At 31.7% G+C, this 21,490-nt stretch overlaps 1 protein-coding gene across 1 annotated transcript in view; it reads left to right on the forward strand.

Annotated features, from left to right (window-relative positions):
* The first annotated feature begins 240 nt into the window (after positions 1–240).
* Positions 241–21,490, forward strand: part of LOC113403788 (atrial natriuretic peptide receptor 1) — a 291,966-nt gene continuing 270,716 nt past the window's right edge. The window contains exon 1 of the mRNA XM_064217976.1: positions 241–439. The gene's annotated coding sequence lies outside the window, so the exon portion shown is untranslated. The remainder of the gene's footprint in view (positions 440–21,490) is intronic.

Raw genomic sequence — 21,490 nt, forward strand, 5'->3', positions numbered from 1 at the left:
CCCGTATCAATTATTTCGAATACCGTATCTAACACTCGACTAGCGATAAAAGTGGTTTATTAAAATCTGTTATCACTGGGATATATTAATTTACTTAATATAATAATTGACTTACAAAATATATCTTATCAATAGCGATAAAGTATTTTGGCGTCCGAAATACTTTTAATAATTTTTAGTCGTACTTATTTAATTGTAGCGGAAATACGCGCTTTTTTTTTTAAATATATTCTTTAGGGTTGTTTAAAGTTTGTACGTGAAATTTTCCCGATTCGAATCTTACGAATCAGATTCTGTAATCGTCAGTGTGTTTCGGACAACCGTGCGGATCGCACGTACGTCGACGCGATATTTTACGCGGCTGTGTTAAAAGTTCGGAGTTTTATTTTGTGATACGATTGTGTTCTATTTATATATTGGATTATTTCGGATGTTTATGGTAAGTTTTTTTACATTATATTAAAAATACGAGATAAATGTTATGGAATTTTTAATTTTAGTTATTAGTTAAAAAAACTTTATTATTTAAAAGAACTTTATTTTTTTTCTGTTTGTATATTAATGTCATACTTACAGTCCAACATACTTTTAATGTAAATAACAAGTATTTTTGAAGAAAATTTATATGTATTATAATATGTTATCATGGGTGTTAATATATCATCGAAATTGGTAGATATACTTAATGTACACAGATTAAAATTATTTATAAAAAAATGATTGCTTGAATAAACACTTTTTTATTGATTTAATTATGTGGAAGCTTACATACTCATTCAATTACCGCTGAACAGCAATGCATAGTTACTTATTCGATTAAAATTGTAAGTGAGCCAGTGTAAAATAAGCCAGTGATAATTGACCTTACTATTAGATAGTCTATTTCATCGTCTGTATTTCTAAATAGAAACTATGTTGGTTACAATAATATTAGTTGAGCTGTTCATAAAATAATCAGTATCTTATCAGTCTTGAAGTGGCCAAACTATATTCGTACAATCAAAAACAACCATATCGTGGGACTCCACGGTTGGAACGAAGTTTTCGGTATATATTAGATATTAAATAACATACACAAAATACATTAACAATGTATTAGAATATATTGACGACCTCCGTGGTCGAGTAGTGTGTACACCGATTTTCATGGGTACGCCACTCCGAGGTCCCGGGTACGATTCCTGGCCGAGTCGATGTAGAAAAAGTTCATTAGTTTTCTATGATATCTTGGGTCTGGTGTTTGTGGTACCGTCGTTACTTCTGATTTTCCATAACACAAGTGCTTTAGCTACTTTCATTGGGATCAGATTAATGTATGTGATGTTGTCCAATATTTATTTATTTATATGAATGACAAAAAATAAAAATGTTATTCAAAATACCATGTGAGTTAAAACAATAATTAAATATTAGGTTAATTAATGTCATGTTAAACCGTATATAATACAAGAGATTGAGATAAAAGGGTCGCCTGGACGGGGTAATAAACCCTTTTCTTTACGTGGTGATTTCTGCAAGTTCACTCTACTGTAAGCCGCGTGAAAGTGAAAAGTGAAAACTTCGTTCCAAAAAATAGTACAAACAATCTCATTATCGATATATTTTTTTTATTTATATGGTTGGTGAACTGATAAATGGACCCCACATGCTGGTTGTGTTCGCACCGCCTCTGGACATTGGCGTTGTAGCAACTATTACCTGGATCGCCGATGCGTTACAGAATTTGGAAATAAAGAAGTTAATACTCGTGACTGTTATAACACTGGCTTATTCGTTAATAACAGAACGCAACAATGAAGTAGCTTTAGTTTGACGATAGAATAAGTAATGAGTATTTAGCTGAACCAAGGTATATCTGATAGTATATCTTATGATATATTGCTTTAAGTTACGTTTCATATATAGAAAATATTTATTCTTTAAAAAACAGAACCATTCGTCCTACTTAGAATTTAAGAGTTCGAAATTCATTTCGGGATGTTTTTAACAAAGTAAGAATGCTCACAGAGGGCATCACGTTATGTTTAACTCATAATGTAATGAATGAGGATGTGTTTATTTATAACAGTTTATTACTACAAAACCAATATAAACATAAAGGAAGAAAATCTAATAATGTCGTCCACAGATATTGGTCACGGTAGCTCTCTTAACGGAGACCAGCCAACTACGGAGGCCATGATAGTTTTAGTGCATAATACTATTATATAAATTAGCTGCACTTCGCAATACCACTTGTAAGGTTTGATTATTAATTTGACACGTGTGGATCTCATATTTTTATTGTGTATATACTTAAAATAATATTGATTGTATTAAAAGAAACAGTCACAAAAATTGTATAAACACAAACTTGTAACTCCAAGTTCGTCTCTTCTTTAGACAAGGTATTCGCTTTTATAAAGATGCATTTAGCTTTATTAAATAATAAATTAAAATCCAATCTTAATGATGATGAAATCTTGATGGTGTCACGGTGACTAATTTCAAGGGAATCCACACGGGTGCACTCTGTAATCCTTCACTTTCATAATCCATTAGGATGACAAATCCGACGCAACGGAAAAGAGTTTAGGCGCAGGACCAACTTTACATTCATTCCGTGGCACGGGAATGTACGAATTCCGACAACTTCTAGAAGTTGTATCAGTAACAGCACGGAGTCTAGACTCCGTGCTGTTACTGATAATTTTTCGCCAGAAAAACTCACTGTTTGTCCACCCGACCTTGGACCGACGTCTGTTGCCTTATATCAAGCCAAAAGACCAACGAAGCAGTCAAAAAGTATTAAAAAAGAAGGCGTACTACTCACTAATCTATATATATATTTAAGCGAAATACCACTTACTGTTTAATCACGATATCTCAGAAATTATAACACCTACAAACTTGAAATTTGGCAGGAATGAACTTATCCTTATAGGGTGTATACATCTGCTAAGAACTAGGATATACGCATTTTTCGAAACCACCTCTAAGGGGGTTCGGCTAGTATAATATACATATAGATGATTGCAAAGCGTTAATTTGAAGCAGGAAATAACCCATGCAATCAAAATGTTGGAAGAGTAAATATTGAAGTAATTTTTTCTTCTCGTTAAAATTCCGAACCCGAGGTAACTATAATTTAATTTTGTAAAATTACTATTCAAAGGTGCCTTTAAGTGCTAATTTAAATAAAGATATTTATTATTTTCGTTGAAATTTATGTAATGTTAATAAAATATATTTTTAGCGTATTCTAGATTTATTAATACACCCTTCTCAAGGAACACTTTGAATCGAGATTATTCATTGTTGATTACGTAGCAAAGGAAATTTGAAAATAGATTAAAAGAAAGTGATTATAATAGGCAATATATCAAAGGTAAGGTATACGGACATGTACCTACGACCCGTTGGGTCATTACCAGCCCCCCACCTAACTCAAGTTTTATGCTGGGGCGAAATTCAATTATTTTAAAGTAAAGGTTTAATGTTTAAATTATTTCATTTTTTTATTTATGGAAATTTTTTCGTCAATAATTCTTAAGGGAAATGCACTAGAAATGTTAAAGTAAAAGCCTCACCTCCGGCAAATATTCTTATTATAAGGAAAAAATTTACAGCTTACCAACATGTTGCTCCAATACCCTGTGGAGGATACATTTGAGACAGATTTTAAATGCTATAAAACCTTCTTTACTATAGAAAAATTTTCGTTACTATAGAAAATGCCAAGATGGCTCAGTGGTTGAAATCGTGCATTTTAACCGGTTCAACCCACACCACTGAATTTTCATGTGCTTAATTTCAGTTTATAATTAAAATCGTTCTCGACGGTAAAGTAAAAAAACATCGTGAGGAAACCTGCATGTGTGTAATTTCAATGAAATTCTGTCTCATGTGTCGCACTCGCATTGGAGCAGCGTGGTGGGGTAGGCTGCGACCCCTCACCTCAAAAGGGAGAAGAGGCTTTAGACCAGCAGGGGAACATTATATAATAAAAAAAATTAGCACATGTAAAGTCAGCCGTTTCCAGATTTGAATAAGGGATGTTCGTTTACGATTATTATGTCCTTTTGCGAGGCTTGAAGTTTTAATAATGAAAATAATGTTTCCTTTAAAATAATAAATAACGGAATCAGAACGCTTACAATTAATTTTGTTTATTTTAGAATATTGTTTCTTCTAATTACGTCAGCGCTTGAAAAGGGTCATGTTATTTACCTACTAATTATAAATTCTAACCTACAGTTTATGAAAAGCTGATTAAAGTCAGATTAACTAATTTGACTTTAATCTCAATCGTCATTGGTCGAAGGCAGCTGATGACACAAACGACCAATTAGCGTACAGTATTCATTAAAAATTTTCGTCGTTTCATAAGCTGGACGGAAAGTGAAACTAAGTCCTTTTTGATAAAGGAAAAAAACATTAATTATTTGAGGATTGATGTTCGTTTTCCTTAAAATTAAGATACGCAAGGCATTCATCTTATTTATTATTACTGATCATTTTATAAACTGAATTATTAATTTCTAGTAAACTTACAGAGCAAAACAATATTTCAATGTGTTAAAAGAGCTTAACTACAGTGACCTGGTGTTAGGATCTTGTTCAAGTCCGTCTTAGTAGGAATCATTATATATTCTACCGCTAAACAGTAACTATCATCTTGTATATTAAGAGCGTAAGCCGATTTTTGTCCCAGTGATTATGGGACGATAGCTGCACATAAAAAACGGTTATGATCTCATTTTGAAGAACTCCGTAGATGTTCAGGAAAATAAAGAGGATTCTTGATTGCAATTAATAAAATTGTTAGGTTTTAAAAAAGAATTAATTTTAGAGAGTGGAAATAAGTTACTGGCCACGTAGTCGTCAATTTGCAATGAAATTAAATTTAAAAAAACTGTCATAGATTTCGAAATTTGTAATAATCCGTTGAATAAACGAGAAGTCTCGCGTGCGATCCACTAGCAACTAATAATTGTTGTATTTGGGTTGACGTTCGAGTGCACCAATGAAAAGTCAAGACAATTTATAAATAAACAAAAAATGTTGTTTAAGGGATGTTAAGCTAAACCTTATTGTTATACACAATATAGTATGATTGTATAATAATTTTAATGCTGTTTTCTTCTTTTGAATGACAAATCAATAATGATAGAAAGAGAGAAATAATAGATAAGTTTTTATCTTTACTAACATTATAAAGACTCACTGTTAGAAAGCTACTTTATTCCTGAGTGCTATAGGGTATAAATTACAGTTATATCATATGACATCAGGATTGCCCAGTGGTTAGAACGCGTACATGTTAACCCAAGATTGCGGGTTCAAACCCAAGCGAGCGCCGCTGAATTTTCATGTGCTTAATTTGTGTTTTTAACTCGTGCTCGGCAGTGAAGGAAAACATGACAACAACTTCCATATGTCAATCCACCAAGCCGCAGTGGAGCAACGTGGTGGAATATGTTTCTAACCTTCTCCTCAAAGGTAGAGGATGCCTTAGCCCAGCAGTGGGAGATTTACAGGCTGTACATGTTGTTCTTGTATATCATTTTGTTTATTAATAAACTACATACGAGCAAAACTGGGACAGATCGCTAGTAATTGACAGAAATAATCCGTATTCCATTAAACACCTGTTGGGTTACCTTTTCAAGTAAGGCCATTAACATTTGCATAACGTACGTGTAATAAAACAACAGTAACAGAAGTAATCAAATTAACTTTATTAAATAACTTGTTGTCGCCCGTGGCGTTGCTCGCATTTTAAGGGTTAGTCATCAGGTATTAGGTATAAAAAGTGGGTTCAAGCTTGCTTCATACTAAATCTCATCATATTCGGTTTGGTACTATTAGTTTGCCCTAAAAGAATAACAGACAGACACACTGACGAACAGAGTTACTTTCGTATTTATAATAATATTGTAAATTTACGTTAAAATGCCTGAGCAAGCACTGAATTTTCTTGAGCTTAATTTGTGTTTAGATTTCATTTCATGTTTGATAGCTAAAAAAACATCAAGACCAACATTTGTGGAATGGAATTGTGGAGTTCGTTTCGACCGAGTGTCGTTTGAACTTGGCTTATGTGTAATCATTCGTTAGAGTTACTCACGCAGCCAGTCCTTGTATCTCGATTTTCGGAGTGTATGGAATAGTTCAATTGTTCTTTTAAAGTAGACGGTTACAATTAAAATTTTACTCTTACAATGAATGTTACTGTTCATAGTTTGGTGTCACGACACGGCATTTATTACTGTACAATGTTATGTGAAAAATAAAATATATTTTTTATATTGTTAAGTACTCCTAATATATTAGAAATCACAATGACGCATGGGAGACTTGGCGTTAATACGTACTAAGCAGAGATCTAAATAGTGTCAGAAGTAACAATTAAAAATTAAATAAGTACTTTTTAGTAAATTTTTGGAAAATCTATAATAATGATAGAAACAAAATATATATATTTAGTCTGTTTTTGGAAATTCCATTATGATGATAGTACCTAATATACTTTTACAAATAAATCAATATATTTAAGCCGTCTAGCGATGAACTTGACGCAGTTCGACCTGTTTTGGCGGTCGTTTCACAAGTTTTACACTTAACTGGAGAGCAAAATAGGAAAACCCTGAAAAGAATAGCAGGCTTTCTTGAATAAAAACAAGTTTTTACATATTTATCTTATAATAAAAAATGTTTTGCGCTTCCAGTGGCGTTTAGATTAAAGAGTACTGGATTACAAGGTCAGAAAGTTCTGACGTCACTATTAACGAGATTAGCATCATGTAGCATATGTATTAATTATAAACGATAATAATTCGCCCTATATTTAGTTATTTACAGTTCTAAAGTACTTAGAAAGTATATTTCTTATCATATTGAACATCGTGACACTTATGTTGTACATTGTAACTGTCTTGAATGACTAAGGTATTAAATTAACACACAGTCTTAAATAAAATAAATGAAGACTTTAAATTTAGAGGGGAACATAATTTTACATTCTAAAATTAAACGTTATTTTTTTAATTGTTTGTTTGTAGTATCGCCTATTTAATTCTTCCATTCGATGTAATACTTTTCAATTTGTCAAGGAAATAAATATGTTTAGGTATTGAGATTTTTGAGTGATAGAGAGAGATAGATATAGTGAGTAAAAGAGATATACAGATAAGGAAACCACACAGACAGATTAAAATATAAAACGTTCATAAAAGCACGCATTTGAATAGATGTAAATCGGAATCATGCAAAGGCTTAAAGTTTTATTCTATTCAGTATTTTTTTTATATAAATGTGCTCTTATTGTTTGAGTTTAGACAAACGTGAACCTGAAAATTCAAATATTTGCAGGAACTCGTAAATCGTAAACTTGTTTCAATTGACCCGTTCCAAGAGTCATATTTACAGCGGGACAAATAAATATTTAATATAACGGCACGGGATGGTCTTCTAAATTCAACATGGTAGTTGTAGATATACATATGTAGGTACATCGACAACATCCAAGTTGAATTTAATAAATTTGTCAAACTAACCCTTTTCCACAATAAAGTAATCTTCCAGTAGCTGTTATTAACAAACAGATTATAAATCAATCTCGCCGTTGACTTGACGCGTTGGCGACCTTCCGATTACTTCTTAATCAAAATGGCCGCGATTGAAGCGATGCCCTGTAGTGTGACAAATTTCTTTCATCGACACGACGTTAAATAATTTATAACTATATATTTTATATCACATGTCGTTTACGTGTGTAAATTGTTAACTTCATGATATCATATATATATATATATATATTGTATTTAATTAGATTCATGAAATAGGTTTGACGATATATTTATGGACGAATTGTGCAGTGCGACAAAATGGCAGCAAGATTTCTCGGGCAGTGAGCTCTTGTGGACTAACTTGAAATTAATTTCGGTACGCTTTGGTCTGCTATCGAAGGGAAAATTGCAATCCGTATTTTTAATATATCCGTTTTAATTAAATTTTTCGATTTGTTTACAAAAAATAAACATAATTATATAAACACAATTTTATAATTTGAGAAGTACAATTATGTTATGATTAGCTTAGAAACTTGGACATGAATACACGTTCATTGCTCATGATGTCGCTCTTCACAAAATATAAACTAGAACTGATGCAACGGCTTGAAAGCAAATTTAATTTATTTGACTATAATCATATATTTTTTTCAAATAGAATATAGCAATGACCCATTTTAATGAATTATTAATATTCCTTTTTACCCCTCCAATTGAGCTAAGAGCTACTTGACGACAATAGCCCAATGGGTCAGGATTGAACCTGTGATTTTATACATCTCTAGGTGGCCCGTAAACCATTGCACTATTGAGGCTTTATTGCGAATTACTATTATATATTTAAAGTAAGTCTGATTGGTCTCCATACAATATTAACTTTTAATAGACACTAAGAGCTTTGTTTATAAATGTTTAAAGGGTATTGAGTAAAATGATGGTTTTGGCGGTTATTGCTGTTAGGCGGTAGATTGTATGATTAGTGGGTGGTACGTACTCACAGATCGCTGGACCATCGTGTCGTGAGATAATAATGAGCTTACTCTTGTATTTGCGCAAACGTACACATTGTAAATGCATAATATTTTCTACGCAGTCGGTAGGTCTACCTAGGTGGTGACTGTGACCGATGTCGGTCAGGTGTAACACATTTCGAACAATTCTATAAATATGAGTCTACAAAAAAGCACCATCAATCATTGGGTACCTTACGATGTTAATGTTCGTAAACAAGGGATTTTCATTCTATTTATATATAAAACTAGTTGTCGCCCATGGTTTTACTTCTGTTTAAGGGCTATAAAAGTATTCCTTGGAGTCCAAGCCTCCTTCATAACTAATTTTATTAAATTCGGTTTAGTGGTTTGGCCACAAAAGAGCAAAAAACAGACAGAGTTACTTTCGTTGTTTCGAGTTATTTTCTACTTATATATAATTTTTCTATATATTATTATAGATATCGCTACGAAGTCGCGTCGATTGCTACCACTTAGTTTAAAATCACAATTAATCAGAGATATTTTCTTACGACGAAAATAAGAGAGTCACCAAAGATGAATTCATTAACAAATTAGTGTAAACAGGCAGAAAATCTCCGAATGTTCGAAATCATTTATTTACTATTTCTTTCGCGTTTACAGTTCAAGTACTATGTAAAGTACAATTACTGAAGTTTTACGTCAGAATTAACTTTTCAACAGATTTTTTTTACTTAATACGAAAAGTTTCTCTTAATGAAAATTGTTTTCAAAGTTTATTATATATTATTTTTTTAATTTCAATTACGTAGGCAGACTGGCAACTGGGCGGCCTGATGGTAAGTGGTCGTCACTGCTCATGGACATTAGCACGGATAGAAATATTAGTGACACCTTACATCGCCAATGTCTCAACAATCTTGGGGACTAAGATGTTATGTTCCTTATGCCTGTAGCTACAGAACTAGAGTAACCAGAACACAATGATACCTACTATTGCTATTTAGCTGTAAATATAATATCCCATCAAAACATAAATGTGAAATGAGAGCCAAGTTCAATATTATGATACAGGCCTTGGTTGTTGACTTCAACGACAAAAGAAGTGAGATCTAAATGGGTGCCAAGTTCAATGGTCAGTCCTGAAATTTATTTATAACTACACAAAATATAATTTCTTCTTATAACTTAGGAGAATATATTGTAGCCGAAGGTCTGACTTATATTGTAAACTGTAAGCTATTAAAAAAATTTACAAAAAAAAGGAATATTTTTTTCGCCGGTTTTTGAACTGGACTGAACTTTTCCGAAACGACAGTAGATTTTTGTCTATGAATAATTGTAATCTACATTTCATAAATGAATTCATCATTGACTTGTCATGTATCACTTTCTTCTCAATCAAAGGATAAAATACCACGGGCAGACTACACGTCGTAGATTTGCGTTCACATGAATGTTTTTTTTTTCTATAATTGAATTTATACTATATCTAACCAGTTTTTTTTATATACGTTTTTAAATAAATTTTCAGTTTTAATCAGTTAGCGGAAATTTAAAATTGAATTTTATTGAAATACTAGCTGAACCTGCGGCTTTACTCGCGCGAAATTTATAAAACACAAACGGCCAATCCCCGTTATATACCCTTAGGGGTAGAGTTTCGTCAAATTCTAAGCGGATGTCTACACCCTGTAAGGAACCCGCCAAATTTCAAAGTTTGTTGGTGTTATAGTTTCTGAGATTTCGAGATTACTCAGTGAGTCGTATTTAGCTTTTATATATGTATATAGACTAAAAAAGAAATCTATTAAAGATTTTAGTTCCCGCAATGTTACTGAAAACGATACGTCAAATAGAGCGAAGTGGAAGCAAAAGACTAGGAGAGCAGACCCCACCATCAGACGGGAATAATAAATGCACAGGAGAGAGTGAGAGAGAGAGAGATAGAGACAGACAGAGAGAGAGAGAGAGGGAGATGTGTATATAGATTAACTTCATTGTTTTATTGCTAACATCTAACTTCACATATTTTCAGTTAGTTTCCAATGTATCTCCTAATAGATATTAAATTATATAAAGCAAAATACGAGGTCAGCACATCTTTGTTAACATTACGTAATAATAAAACTTACGATATTGTTCTAAGAGAGAAATTGCAGTATTCATCCAAAGGTTCTTAGGCTTGAATAATTAAATTAATTTAATTGGAATTAAAATTATCTATAAAGTAGATTCTCTGAGGAAATCGTAATAATTTTTAATTATTCATAAAAAAATAATTACTAAAATTTTATTTACGCAAGCGAAGCGGACCGTATAATTGCTAGCTGTTTTTCGTTTAAGTTTGAATTCATAAAATAAAATAAATCGAGCCGCAATAGATTCCTTTATTAAACAATGTTGTTCAGCTATATTGAAAATATTTATAGTCTTTTGATACAACTTGACTTCGGAAAAATGGGAACAATGTCGATAGGGACGTGAATTTTAACGAACACTTTTGTTCGCTTGTTTTAAATGTTGAAGGCATTGTTTGCAGAAAATATGTTTTGAAAAAATATATTTATTATTTTGTACTATTTGCGCTAATAACGAGGAAAATCAAATAAGAAATATCAAACTTTTATGTCGGTTAATCTGAAACTTAATAAAAAGAAAATGGGCAATTTTTATCTTGTAAATACAAATATTAATAACAAAAGTTTATGTTTTATCATTTATCCGTATATTTGAGTAACTTTCCCTCTAATTGGCACCTCTCCAACCGCTCATATGTGCGATAAATCCAGCTTATCACTTTTTTCAAGATCATCTTCTCATTAGTCCAGTCCTGCTTCTTTATCTGACATAGCCTCAATTTAAGAATCTCTTATCCATAACTTTGTGTTTGCTTCGTATATTTGTTGCGATTTGATAGACGTGCCCTACCCATATCCGGTTTATTTTTCTAACTACAGCAATACCCTACATTGTTAAATATCCTGTCGTGTTTCCTTGTGTTTTAGGCGGTAAAATGTTAGAATACGAAAGAATAGTTACTTGTCTTGTTTTGAGTTTGGTGTCGACAAAACAGAAACAATAGCACTTGAGTTTCAAAAGGAAGAAAAAAAAACCAGCAGTTGGAAGCAATGGTGTCCTATTTCAGTGGAAATGCACTTTTAAATATTATTGTTACGAAAGCACCGAAACGGAAACGTATTTAAGAAAATGAAGAGACATTTTTGCTGATGCGAAGTCTTTTGTAATTGACGATATGATGGATTATTTAAATTCTATTAGTAATAATAATGGCTTAGTTGATTAATTGAGATTACTGCTTCTGGTCTCCCAATTTAATATGGTTTTTATTGAAGGAAGCAGAAGAAGAAGTTTTTCAAATGGAATACCCCTTTTTTACTATATGGAAACTAAGAAATTATGCCTCTATGCTTATTCTCTCTGAACTAAATATGTTGTTTTTTTGTATAGTGATGTGATTATTATGTGATGATGATGATGACCTGATCAACGTGGTCGTCAATCTCAACAGTGATAAGGCAATTGCGCAGAGAATGTTAAGAAAAATTTTTATGTCCCTGAACACAGCTCTTTCTATTTCTCACTCACATGATTCAATGAAACCAGGGATACAAATACTTTACACGAATTCCGGGGCACGAGAGTACCAAACTTTTAGATTCCAAATGTTCAGCATTCAATAATTATCAAATAATATAATTAGGTTGATACAGTTGCGGTGTGTTTATTCAAAATTTATTAACTCAGACGCGTGTCTGTAGCTAGTTAAATTATAATTGATAATGTAATTAAAATAGTTTGTTACATGCATTTATGAGCGCGTGCCGTTTTGTAATTTTAGGTGCCAGGAGTATACGTACTCATCTCAAACCAATTATTTTACAGCAAATACATCAAACTGCACGAATGCTACTTTATAACAAAAGACATTAACATATTATGTTTCGCTATATTCAAATATTACCAAGTCTAATAGAATATTAAAGCTTTAATGTTGCATTTAAATATTGTTCTGAAATTCAGCTCAAAGTTTGGTTATGTACAAAAGTGATTGTGCAAAGTCGATTTTATTGTTTCCAGTAATCTCTTCCGGGTTATAATCGATGAGGGGTTTTTCGAACAAAAAAGATGAAAAAATTAATGAATTAAATATAAATAAACTATACGACCTCCGTGGTCGAGTAGTGTGTACACCGGTTTTTATTCTACGCCACTACGAGGTCCCGGGTATCGATTCCCGGCCGATGTAGAAAAAGTTCATTAGTTTTCTATGTTGTCTTGGGTCTGGATCAGAGTAATGTATGTGATGTTGTCCAATATTTATTATTTATTTATTTATTATTTAAACAAAAATAAGTAAACGTGACTGAAGTGAAATATTTTTCTATCGGTCACGTTTCAGCCAAGATTACAATTTTACGTTGCATTCGGACTTTGGAATTACACTATCGCTACAAATACTAAAAAAAATAATACAAATCTATATCTACGACTATCACAAGACACTAATCGGATACCACGAAAAAAACTATTTTGTTATTTATCCTTGATTCTGAGTGAATATTCGAAAGCCAATTTCGAAATGAATTCTGTTGCATCATAATATTCTATTATAAACGCAGTTTTTAATTTGTTATAGAACTCACATTATCCTTGATTCAAAGTGTATAATACAGTTGAACAATTCATTTACTGTCTGGGTTTTGTTCATACGCCCTTTCGAGTTCAGATTTAATTAAAATTTACGAACTAAATTAACTACAACAAACCGTAATGTAATTATAACTTAAAGTTCAAAAGTTTGTGTAATGTATGCATTTTAAATGATAATTATATGATCTGTTTGAGTTAACCTTTATCTGTGTCTGAAATAAAAACATAGTTACTGCGTTTGTTCAAAGCGTTACAAAGTATCTGTTTATTTGTTATCGCGAGGAATTTCATTCATTTTATTATACAATCTTTTTCAATAGAGATCATTACTTAATGTATAATATTACAGCTTATGTACAACAGGTGGATCTTCATTAAAGTTCTTGGGTTCAAATTCGGGCAAGCACCACTCAATTTTCTTCCATAAACTAATACATTACAAAACTAAAACGTTAGAAATAAAATGAATGTGTATCGACACTGAAGCAGCGGGTTCGAATTTGTTGCATGAATTCTGCTTAAGAGGCAATGAGAATTTTGCCCAGCAGGGCTCCTGCTGTTACTTAAAAACATTTATATCTATATATGAATTAATAAATCTGTCTATTTAATTTCAAAATATACAATTTATATTCAATATCAAAGAGATCTAAAAATGTTATTAAGGTAATAGCAGCCGATTGATACGTTTCTAAATATAGCAACGCTTTAATTGATATTGCTGAATGCTCTTGTCAGCCAATCTTTAAGAATCAATCAATAAACACAATATGAACAAGACTTACGAATTTAAACACGGCAAGACTAGAATTTATGTTTTTATAATGATTATTAATAATTTTTAAATTCTATAGTTCTATAATTCTATATGGTGGTAAGTTTGGCAAAGTATTACTTACTTTGCCAAAGCTTCTCAATCTTGGCAATTGAGATGTGCCTGTAGTTACAGTCACATACGTTTTAATAACTCTATCTGTACTACAAATGACTTCGTTGATACTTATTATGAATATATATGCTACGTAACAGCATCATCACCGGTATGAGATGAATAGTTCCAGTGATAAGATACAAAATTATTCAGAACATGGATAATGGTTATGATTAGACTTGGGCAGCTGTTATGGGCCGAGATGGCCCAGTGGTTAGAACGCGTGCATCTTAACCGATGATTTCGGGTTCAAACCCAGGCAGGCACCACTGAATTTTCATGTGCTTAATTTGTGTTTATAATTCATCTCGTGCTCGGCGGTGAAGGAAAACATCGTGAGGAAACCTGCATGTGTTTAATTTCAACGAAATTCTGCCACATGTGTATTCCACCAACCCGCATTGGAGCAGCGTGGTGGAATATGCTCCATACCTTCTCCTCAAAGGGAGAGGAGGCCTTAGCCCAGCAGTGGGAAATTTACAGGCTGTTTATGTTATGTAGCTGTTTTGCACTCTCTTGTTTTTCATCTCATCATCCACTTTAACACATCAAATGACACCATAATACAAAGGCCATAAGTGTTAGTATGCTAGAACCTATTAAAATTTTACTCTTACAATAGTATTCGTTCAAATTATGATATTATTAATTACGGTATAGCCTCACTAAAATTTGTTTAAAAAAAAAATCTTTCAATAGTTTGAATAACAGAACCTAAACAAAAAAAATAAAAAATATATGCTCGGTCTCTGCTGCTGTCGTGGACTCGACGCTAATTTATAATTAATATTAAACGCATGTCGTATTATCTATACATATAATAAAATTGGAGTGTCTGTTTGTAATATTAAAATAACCCATTTTTACTAAATGCATATGTATGTATACACGGTACATATACCAAAATATTTTTTTTTACAACTTTAGTCTGTCTGTCTGTTTGTTCCGGTTAATCCCTGGAACGGCTGAACCGATTTCGACGGAACTTTCACTGGCAGATAGCAGATGTAATAAGGAGTAATTTAGGCTACTTTTATTTTAGAATTATATATAGAATAAAAATAAAATATAATATTCAAATAATTAAAATTCAAATAACGCACACGAAGTCACGGGCACAGCTAGTGAGAAATGTAATCATATGTATTTTTTGACTGTCATTTTTTGTGACTGTCATGTTTTTGTGAAGGAAAACATCGTGAGGAAACCTGCATGTGTCTAATTTCAACGAAATTCTGCCACATGTGTATTCCACCAACCCGCATTGGAGCAGCGTGGTGGAGTATGCTCCATACATTCTCTTCAATGGGTGAGGAGGCCTTAGCCCAGTGGGAAATTTATAGGCTGTTATGACATTATTATTCTTCGATATTATTAATAATTAAATAATTCAGCTAAACGATTATAGCTTAGTTTTATTCCGCTTTACAAATGAACGAGACGAAAGATGCTGTTAATAATACAGTCGTTAACATAATCTCTCTGACATATTATTATATATAAATTGTTATTAAACAATAACATTTAGCTCAAGAGATATTTGAATAATGAAAATGAAATTTTGACAATTTTTTTGTTTTAATTTTAGATAGCTGTTGTCTGTGGCGTGTAACAGTAACGAAATATCTACCTCTATTCATATTAAGTCAATATATTTTAATTATAATTGTGATAAATTTTACTTAGTTACAAAATAAAGAGTTCCGGTTAGTTTAAAAACAGTTCACATACAAATGTGTGGACTTAGTGTATATTTATGTGTGACTACTGTTTATATGTTTATTGTATGTTTACTACATTGTACCTACAAGTCAATAATAACATTATTTATTTAGTCCGTCCGTCACAGATTAAATATATCGTCTTTGAGTAAAATATTCTTCATAAAAAAGGTTAAAATTTCTTATGTAAAGTATACCATTGAATATTTTTTATTTTAATTATTTCGAACGGGAACAGGAAGCAAAGAGGATTAATAATAAGAGGTTACCTCTCAAGGGAGGGCATCGCTATCGTTTCGATCAAACCTTTATCTTTTTCCTATTTAAGAAAAATAATTGGACTTCCAGAAGAAGGGTACATACCATGTTACAATCAAACCATTTTTTTTGGTCAAAAACAAATCTGAATAAAATATTTTATTTTCAAGTTTTAAGTAGTTTTTTATTATGTTCCTAATAAGTTGGGATAAGTTATTACTTAAGACTATTGAGTTGATATAACAACAGCAATGTAAGCTATTATTTATACGTTCACTACTTTTTATTATTCGTATAAAACTATTTGTATTAAAATTAAAAAAAAAAGATTTGTTACAATAAAACTTTTTAAATTACATTAGAAGCCTGTAAATTTCCCACTGCTGGGCTAAGGCCTCCTCCCCCTTGAGGAGAAGGTTTGGAGCATATTCCAGCCCGCTGCTTCAATGCGGGTTGGCGGAATACACATGTGGCAGAATTTCGTTGAAATTAGACACATGCAGGTTTCCTCACGATGTTTTCCTTCACCGCCGACCACGATATTAATTAGAAACACAAATTAAGAACATGAAAATTCAGTGGTGCTTGCCTGGGTTTGAATCCGCAATTATCGGTTAAGATGCACGCATTCTAGCCACTGGGCCATCTCGGCTCAGAGTTCATAATAATTTTGTCCGTATGAAACTATTCTATACGAACAAAATTATTATGAATTATTGTCAAAGCACCAAGTCTCACTCATTCTACAATTGTGTGTACTACCAACATATAATATTTCTTAATTAATCAAAAGATCAAATTCAGGATAGGAAACTATAAATATTACGTGAGTTTTGTTTGTTTATAATTCATTTTGTGCTTGACGGTGAAGGATATCATTGTGACGAAACCTGCACGTGAAATCACCACTGGAAAAGCGTGGTGAAATAAGCACCACGTCCACACTTACTTCTTAGTAACACGGAGGTTCATTAGATTTGTTAACTGGCAGATATCGTCATAAGGAAACGACGATATACCCCTCCCCCCAGATGACCTTTTCCTCTTTCTCTCTGCCTCTTGTTTTATATACGGTTATATTTAAACTTATTTTTTGTTATTATTATTTTTTACACGGAATTTAATAATAATAATATTTAATTTTTGTCTTATAATTTATAACTTAAACGTTGTAATTTATGATATTGTGTATATTATTTAATATTTAATACTTACTACACAGTGAGAGCAACGCCAATCCAACCAGGTATCGACACCTTTCGTTTTTTGAGGTGATAACTTCTTATGTGTGGGTAAACCGCTTTGTTACGTAACGCGTTACGGCGCCAGTCTTTCTTTCCCTATCTCTTACGCATACGGCACCGGTAGGCAGGTTTCTCCTCTCTCACTCTAACCGACAGCGCTATTTCGAACAGACATTTTCTGTCGGGCGTCTCGAGACGCATACGTATTTTTTTTACTATAGGTCAGTGCTATATAATTTTTTTAAATTATTTATTTATAGTCGGTACGTATTATTAGAATTGAAGTATCGAAAAATTGTCGCTAATTAATTCTTAGCTATGCAAAGTCTAGTACTTGTTTAATAATTTGCGTGACATCCTCTTCACCTCAAAATTAATTTAGTTCACTAGATATGACGACAGATGGCGCAAGATAGTTATGAATATTAAACAAGCTAACTTCCATCATAACTGTAATCGAAGTTCTAAGTTTAATCTACAAGTATTATAAGCCTAGTGGACTGTGAATAGGGACTATAATTGCTAAGATAAAGTTTTTATTTAATACTTTATTGAACAATAAAATGAAATTGTGCAATTGAGGGATTCAGCGTTGCATTGTCTACCAGCCAAGCTCAAGAGAAAGAATAAATGTAGGCAACTTGAAAATAAAAAAAGGCTTAAGTTTATTACAATTATGGGTATGTTAGTACATTAATGCACACTGCATTAATGTACTAACAGATGCTGTAAGAAATCACTTCGTATCTCACTCATGAAATATTGACAACTGACTTACAGTTACGTTTGATACGTGTATTCTGTTAATTTTATTTTTTTTTAATTTTATTTTAGGGAAACAAACAATGATATGACACTTATGGCATAAAAATATACAATATTACATACATCAGCTAAGTTTTCACTGATACTAATTACACAGTTATTAAAATAAAAAAAAAAACTAACATACATAAAATCAAGTAAGATGAATAAACATCTACTAAGGGTAATCTTAAACAATTACGAATTAAGTTAAACATAATTGAACGAAATAAAATAAAAAAAATAAACAAAATATAAGGCATTAATGTCTATATTGGTTAATTAATTACAGGCTAGATGTTTATACATGTCAGAACATATTTTATAAATTTATACATAAATCTATCTTATTTACTTTATCTTTAAAAGAATACATTTTTTCGAATAAAATATCAATATCTGAATATACTTTATTATAATTTTGGCAGCTACGGTATGAGAAGATATTATTAGAACTTTTCATTTTACATATCGGCACATTAAATAATGGTAAATTTTATAATTTACTAATGTAATAGTTATTATATTTAATGTCGATAATCACATTCTGAAATTTGAAGTGTTTACGGTAATTTTCGTGTTTCTTGTTACAGGATAGCCTAACTGATCACGATTTGAGTTATAAACACAAATCAACGCATATAAATACATTGATACTTGATTGACCTTGCTATTATTGGTTTAGATTTTGCTGTTAGTCGAATTCACATTAGCCTCACAATTTCTTTTTTTAATATTATGTTATAACAGGCTGAGATTTAAGACCAAGAGTTTAGGACAATTATTTTATTAATGGATAACAATATAGCGTGATTTAATTTACTTGATAGTGGAGCTACGTGCAAAGCCTGTTCAGCTCGTACAGACTGTTACTTTTTAGGGAGAATCTTATAATCCTCGAATGCAATCAATACTCCTCTTATCATTTAGTCAGCTTGATGGATTGACTGACAGAGATTTAACAAGATTTTCTGAAGTACATTGGAATTATAACATAGGGGTTCCGCAATAAAAACTCAGCTCTATCAGTAAAGTTTTTTTATTGAAATTTATCCGAGTGGTGCGTTTGACTAGATTTAATCAACTTTATCTTGTAATATGGTTTGTGTCTGATACTCCTTCGTCGATATTGGATTTTCATCGCTTTAAAATCACTGAACATTATAATTAAATATACTGTTATAATACCCTTGCAAATAAGTAATAATTGAAGTTGCGAGATAATATAAATTAAACGTTATTGAAATATAAATATATACCGTATCCACTTTTTGTAACTTGATCATCGTATTCTGCGATAAATTTAGATTTCGATGTTTCAGATTAGCTCTACCTGAGCTCTTTACCTAAAATCCATAGAATGTTAAAATAAAATAGGTAAAACCATTTTTTAAAATAAACGATTTTTTTAAAAACACAGATAATATTTATGTAGATAATGTATTGAAAGCAAAAAAATATTATTATTAGATTAGGTAAATCGTGAGTACCAGTTGGCTAAAACATAAAATCGAAGGGCGTAGCGTAACCTGAGTGAATATACGTAGCGTGACCGGAGTGAGGATACGTAGTAGCGTCTGAGTGGATATACCTACGTAGCATGGCTTGAATGAATAGACGTAGCTTGACCTGAGTGAATATACGTAGCTTAACTTGAGTTAATATACGTAGCATAACCCATGTCCCCCGATTTAATTTTTGAGTCTGATCAATGATGAAAAGAGTTATGAGCCCAATAATATCGTTCAATAAAATCGCTTAACTTAAAATGTTTTTTACCTTGTTACTGTAAAAGATTTACCGATTATGAATAGTAAATGTCCATAAAACTTTGGGATTCGAACTTTTAGCATCATTCACTTGTTAAATCTTAGGATTTATATGTTTAGGTTAGGTTGGAATGGTAAAAGTCCGAAAAAGTCGTCCCTTTGTAATAAATACTTACATTTACCAACTCATATCAGTAAATCTCAGGTGTTACTGGAAAATCTTAAGATTTACCTTAATTCGAGCTTTTACAGTAACAACCTAATTCCTTTTTCAAGTTTCTGAATAATAATTTATCTTTTGCAAATGTTTTTGACACAATAATATTTTTTTATGTACGATAGAATATTGTTTACAACCAACATAGGCAGATAAACAATTACACAATATACGTGAAATAAATTGGAAGTCGTGACGGTATCAGAAGTCGAACAATAGCGTGATGAACAACACAAATCAAGATCGTAATTTTCGTGTTGATTTGTAAGATCACGCTTACGATTGGATAGTTATAATAAACCATTGCAGTGACCGTCTATGTGTATCATATAGTTAAAAGGCGAGGATAACGCTTGTAAGATATTAATTATATATATTGTATTTATAATAAAATGTAATGGACATCTTGATGACAACTGCTCTTATCAGAGAGAGTGAGGGAGTCGGGGCGGCACCTGGGCTTACGCACACACTTGAAAAACTTCAACATCTCGTAGTTATAGTGTTTATAGTGTGATTTATTAGAGCTGTCTTTATAAACACAATGTCATAAGGAAAATAATTATGTATTAGGTCTCACATAATGTCTATTGTATCTTACTCTGTAAATGCTTAATAATTGGGTCTTAAAGAATTTTCCTTAGCTGTATTGTTTTAAAAATTGACATCTCTCACTTGCTTCTGGAACGTTCTCGAATGTGTTAACATACGAATTAAATCTTTTCTCATCATGGTGTTTGCATTTCCGACATTAACCTATCATGATTATCAATCGTTATATATCAAAATCAAAATTATACTCTATTCGAATATGACTCTAGAATCGTCATTTGACAATAAAAATGAAATTTAAAGTTAATCGGTTTGGAATAAGAAAGTCAAAAGTTAGTTTTTATCAATTATAAATTTGAACCTTAATCACATACAATTATATGTTAATATCGTATAATTGTTATTCTAAGAAAAGACTTGAAGATAAAGATCAAATATTCTCTAAGTGTTTTGTGATACTTAAGAGTTAAAGAGCACTGTGAGCTATTCGGAGGGAAGACCCTCTGAAGTGTATTCATATTTGCATACCTTTACTGACGAAAGTTCAAGACGGTTCATAAGAATGAGAGGAATTTGAAAATATTTCTTGGATTATTTAAGGATTGCGAACTACATTTTTACACAAACATTGCTACTTGCGATCATATTTCACACACAATGAAATATTAATCATTTAACCTAGCGGAAGCTGCTGAAAGTCATCTATCACAAACGAGTGCGTAATTATATATTTTATCTAATAAATCTGACTTTTAAACCAAACATTTCATGGTTGTAAATTAATTATAATACA

This window comes from Vanessa tameamea, chromosome 20, assembly GCF_037043105.1.
Source record: "Vanessa tameamea isolate UH-Manoa-2023 chromosome 20, ilVanTame1 primary haplotype, whole genome shotgun sequence".
Taxonomy (NCBI): Eukaryota; Metazoa; Arthropoda; class Insecta; order Lepidoptera; family Nymphalidae; genus Vanessa; species Vanessa tameamea.